Source organism: Triticum aestivum, chromosome 4D, assembly GCF_018294505.1.
Source record: "Triticum aestivum cultivar Chinese Spring chromosome 4D, IWGSC CS RefSeq v2.1, whole genome shotgun sequence".
NCBI classification, from domain to species: domain Eukaryota; kingdom Viridiplantae; phylum Streptophyta; class Magnoliopsida; order Poales; family Poaceae; genus Triticum; species Triticum aestivum.
Genome location: NC_057805.1, coordinates 292119518 through 292124213, shown reverse-complemented (window position 1 = coordinate 292124213; position 4696 = coordinate 292119518). Strand labels below are relative to the sequence as shown.

The window sequence follows — 4696 nt, the reverse complement described above, 5'->3', positions numbered from 1 at the left end:
CACATGATTTGTGGGCATACACCCTAGCTACGGCGACAGACGGGGTGTGAACATAGACCCCACTTTTGGCAACACATAAGTTGTCCTGCTAGGTATATACCTTTGCCGACACTTGTTTTGTTTGGACAGATCTATACCTTTGCCGACACTTATGTTGTCTAGATAGGTACATACCTTGGACGACACATACTCTGTCTAGCTAGGTACGTACAAATTGCCTACACTTATTCTGTCTAGCTAGGTAGTAACCATGGCTGACAATTACTCTGCAAGAATCTGTTTACCAGCAGATAAATTGTTGGAAATGTAGTGTACAGCCAAACCAATGATTTGATACATATACTATATACAATGTCAAATGCGATCAACAAACAACATCAAGATGAACACATATTGGACAACAATGATGATAGGTTCACAAACATACATAAATATATATTCACACAGGTTCACAAGCATAGTTTGACCATCCAGAACACACAAGTCAAAGGGCCACTATTTGCTAGTCTGAACTAATTCAAACAATGGTCCAAAACACATAAATCACATACATGAGCACAAAGTTTCTACTCCAAAACACTTGAAGCACCAAATGGTCCAGAACACACATAAGATTCAAGAAATGATTGAAGTTGGTTGGTCCAAAATACTGCAAACAGCCATATGTGTTCCATAACACTCCAAGTCCTCGTCACATCCAATGCTAGGTGTGGCTAAGTACCTGAAAATATTCCATATGAATTTGTCACGAAAGTGCAATCATTCCAAAAGTTGTTCAAAGCTCATATGAAGATTGTTAGGCTAGAGCGGCACATGCTAGCTTATACTTGATTGTTCATGTGAGAGTAACATTGTTATATGACCATGAATACACACAAATATATTTGTTCCTATGCAGTGAAGTGTAGTGTTGCGGGCTTCCTTCTCCACAGGAATCAATCACCACAGGAAACAATGTTCTGCTATTTTTGTCAACATCATTTGATCAACACACTTGAGTTCCTTTTGGTTTCATGTCCCAGAATTATTAGCAAGAGCATTCCCAGAAAATCTACTTGTGCATATATGCTACAGAAATGCTTATGACGAGTAAAACACATTCTCAAAAATAAGCTTGGTATGGCAACAAACAAACTAAACTAATACAAGCGGAAAGGATGCAGAATTAGGATGTGGCTATTTTCAAGTTTGTAACATATTTGACCAAGATCAGGACATGGATTATCAATATGCTTCCGCAGAATCGTTTCTTAATTGAGCCGCACGACACCATTAGAATTACAATATTCTATTCTGGAGCTTAAAAGTTCGGACTGGTGGCAAGTTAATAAGCTAACATGGCAGCTATGTGAGTCTGCAACAGGTTATAAAGGATAAGATGATGCCTACAAACTTGGCAATAAATACCATAAGATAGGATTCCTGATCAGCAATATTATTTGTTAACAACTCATAGTAGTAGTTGTAGCTTGTTATATTTAAGAACAGGCAGTAGTAGTTTATAAAGAAATGGGCTTGTCAGATACTAAGAGTTGTAGGTTGTAATAATATTTAAGAACTGGCAGTAGTAGATTGTACTAAACTTTACATGCTATAGAGGAAACGTGGCTGGGCCTTATGTAGTTATGTTGCACTTCTTTGTACATTGTCTTGACACATTCAGTTTACTTGTAATGTATAAATTAGATGAAGAGATACTACAATATCACGAGCCATTGAGGATGAAGCTGAGGTTACCATCTATGATCTATTTAAAGAGGAAATAAAAATCTAAAGCTTCAACAAGTAGAGGCAACTTCTGTTAGTACCTGCACCTCCTGGCACATTAGTTGTCTTCTTGGCATCTTTGATCTGCAACAAGACAACACCAATCATTACTCTTTGGTCTGATTCCCAAAACAACTGAAAAATAGGCATTCAAAAATAGGCCTACATGTAATTATTACTAGTACGAATGCCGTGCTACAATCTTCAACTTCAGTATCAAATATACTGTCATCAGAGACGCCCGAGTAGTTCCGCTGCACTGAGAGCGCTCTGCTGATGTTGCACAGCACGGCCTGCTCGTGCTGCTGCTCTTGCATGCTCGGGCTGTCGGGCGTCCGGAAAGAAGAAAAATTGCAGAGCTGCGACAGCAGCAGCTTCAGGTGCTGATGTGCTCTTGAGGAATCCTTCCATGTTGGTAAATTCAGTCTCCGGTTTCTTAGCATAGATAAGATAAATAGCAATTTCTTAGTCTGTGTTGCTACTCATTAATTCTTTTAGACCACCGATGTGGTTAGTAAAAAGATCAAAAAGTTCAGCATAACTCAGACCGATGTGGATAGTTCACACGGGTTAATTTGTTGTTTCATGTGCACATATTAATCAAATAAATTCTTCCAATCTAGTTAATTGTGCTGCTGGATTTTGGTGGTCATTCTGAATGTATAAATTTGTTGTGCGGATCTCTAAACTAATATGGATCTGTTTACGAACTATAACTTAGCACTATATCAAGTTCTTGCTATCAGTTTGATTTTGGTGGTACAAGTGGATATATACACGAGTCATACAGCCACAGTCTGCACTATTTGGTTAATGAGAACGGGAGGAGCACAACACTGACCCCATCGCTTATCTCAGCCAGCTTCAGGTCCACCATGGCCACCTACACCGAGCGCCATATCACGTCCCCGAGCTTCGTTGTCAACTGATCTACACCAATCCAATCACCACAAACAGAGATATCAGAACAGTTCATGACATAATTATACCGGTTATGAGTTGGGGAAAAAGGAAACATTGATGTACCTAGGCTTAGACAACCACGTTTTGTCCATGATGCACCATTAATATCAAATTTGCCAAGTATCTGAATTTGGCTAGTGCGACAGTGTTAGTTTTGCATCGGTGAAGCAACAATCATTATTCATTATTCAGGCAAATAGCAGTACAAAACAATTAAGCAACAGAAATACATTCTTGTCCGGTTGTCTACTGTCACAAGCAACGACATATGAATTAAGTGCAGCAGTACAGCAAAGGAAAACTTAGGAGGAGTTGACGCTTACCTCAAGGCACGGGGACGGCTGGATTCGGGAGGGGCACAGCTCGAAGGAGATGGAGCCCCGGCAGCAGGTCCGGTAGCAGCGTAATGAGCCTGGAGATGGATCCCTGGCATCAGCATGTCCGGCAGCAGCGGGAGGCCGGCAATGGAGCCCCGATAGCAGCAGATCCGGCAGCAACGGGAGCACGATGATGGAGCCCCGGAGGTAGTAGGGATGGAGATTCGCGAGGACGACGGCTGGATGTCAGGAGGACACGAGGACGGCCGTCGGATTGTGGAGTGCGAGGACCGCGGCTCGATCTCGGGGAGAGGGGGCAGAGTGCGAGGATGGGTGGATGTGGGGTGGAGCTTGGGGGAGGGGGTGCGACCTCCGGGACGACGGCTTGACGACGGGGTCGAGCGCGAGGCCGGCGGCGATGGCGGCCGTACTTTGGATCGAGCGCGAGGCCGGCGGCGATGGCGTCCGGACCGTGGATCGAGCGCGAGGTGGGCGGCGACAGGGCACGGGTTAGGGTCGTGGAGTTGTTCGATTTGGGGATTGTTTGCTCGGGGGTGGAGGTTATTTTGCACAAAAACCCGAAAAATTTCCAACCGCGCCGAAATCCCGCGCCAAGTTTCCAAGGATTGACACGTGTCCACCTACCCCGACACTTTGTTCGTGTCCATACACCCTATGTACGCCGACACATGTTAGGTCGCTAAGTACCTACCTACGGCGACTGAAAAAATATCAAAACCCAGACATCTGCCGACACATAACATGTTATTAAGCAATTACTGAAAGATACATTGTCGTTGTGTGGTTGCCGACACTTAGTGTGTCCACAATAATGTGCCTATGCCAACATATGATCCGAAGATAAAACTTAAAAGCTACGCCGACAGTTATTTTGTGGAGATTACTGAACCTTTGCCCACAGAAGTGTGTCATGTAAGCTCTACCGTGGTGTAGTGAGAAGACCACCATGAAATGAATAACTGTTGATCTAATAAAGAGCACATTTTACCTTGTCTTCTCCTATTGAATAAAATGTTTGCAGATTCCAGCTTAGTCCACGGCACTCTTGCACTATTATTATTTTCATATAGTTCGGTCGTGTAAGTGAAAGGCAATAATGACGACATTCGATGAACTGGTCATGGCAGGGAGAAACTGGTATGAACTTGACTTGTTCTGTTTGTGTAAATATGTTTAACCTAGTATCCATGATTCAACCCATTATGATTAAACATGTTTGGAATGACAATTAGAGATTATAGTTTCTCATGCCATGCATAAGTAGCTGGGAGTGGATAATGATTTATCTTGGATATCAACATTGCGTTAAAATGATTGTGATGTAGTATGATGATATGGTATCCTCCTCTGAATGTTCGAGTGGCTTGACTTGGCACATGTTCATGCATGTAGTTGAATCAAAACCAACATACCCTCTATGACATTTATGTTCATGGTGTTCATATCCTACTCATGCTAGTGTCCAATGTTACTTATGCATAATGTATGTTTACGACCGTTGTTGCTCTCTAGCTGGCCGCTTCTCAACCTAATTTCTAGCCTTCGCGTGTACTAAGTGGGAATTTTGTTTGTACATCAAAAACCTTGAACCCAAAAGTTATTTCAGATGAGTCCACCATACCTACCTA

General features: G+C 42.6%; 1 long non-coding RNA gene across 4 annotated transcripts; it reads right to left on the bottom strand.

Annotated features, from left to right (window-relative positions):
* Positions 1-407: 407 nt before the first annotated feature.
* Positions 408-3594, bottom strand: LOC123097500 (uncharacterized). Of its 4 annotated transcripts, none has more exons than XR_006447337.1 (5): positions 3054-3594; positions 2794-2864; positions 1934-2697; positions 1809-1851; positions 408-721 (listed from the first exon to the last, which is right to left on the bottom strand). It is a non-coding gene; the product is annotated as an uncharacterized lncRNA (long non-coding RNA). The 4 variants fall into 4 exon arrangements; XR_006447339.1 differs by having other exon boundaries at positions 1934-2692; XR_006447340.1 differs by having other exon boundaries at positions 1934-2692; positions 2794-2854.
* Positions 3595-4696: the final 1102 nt, after the last annotated feature.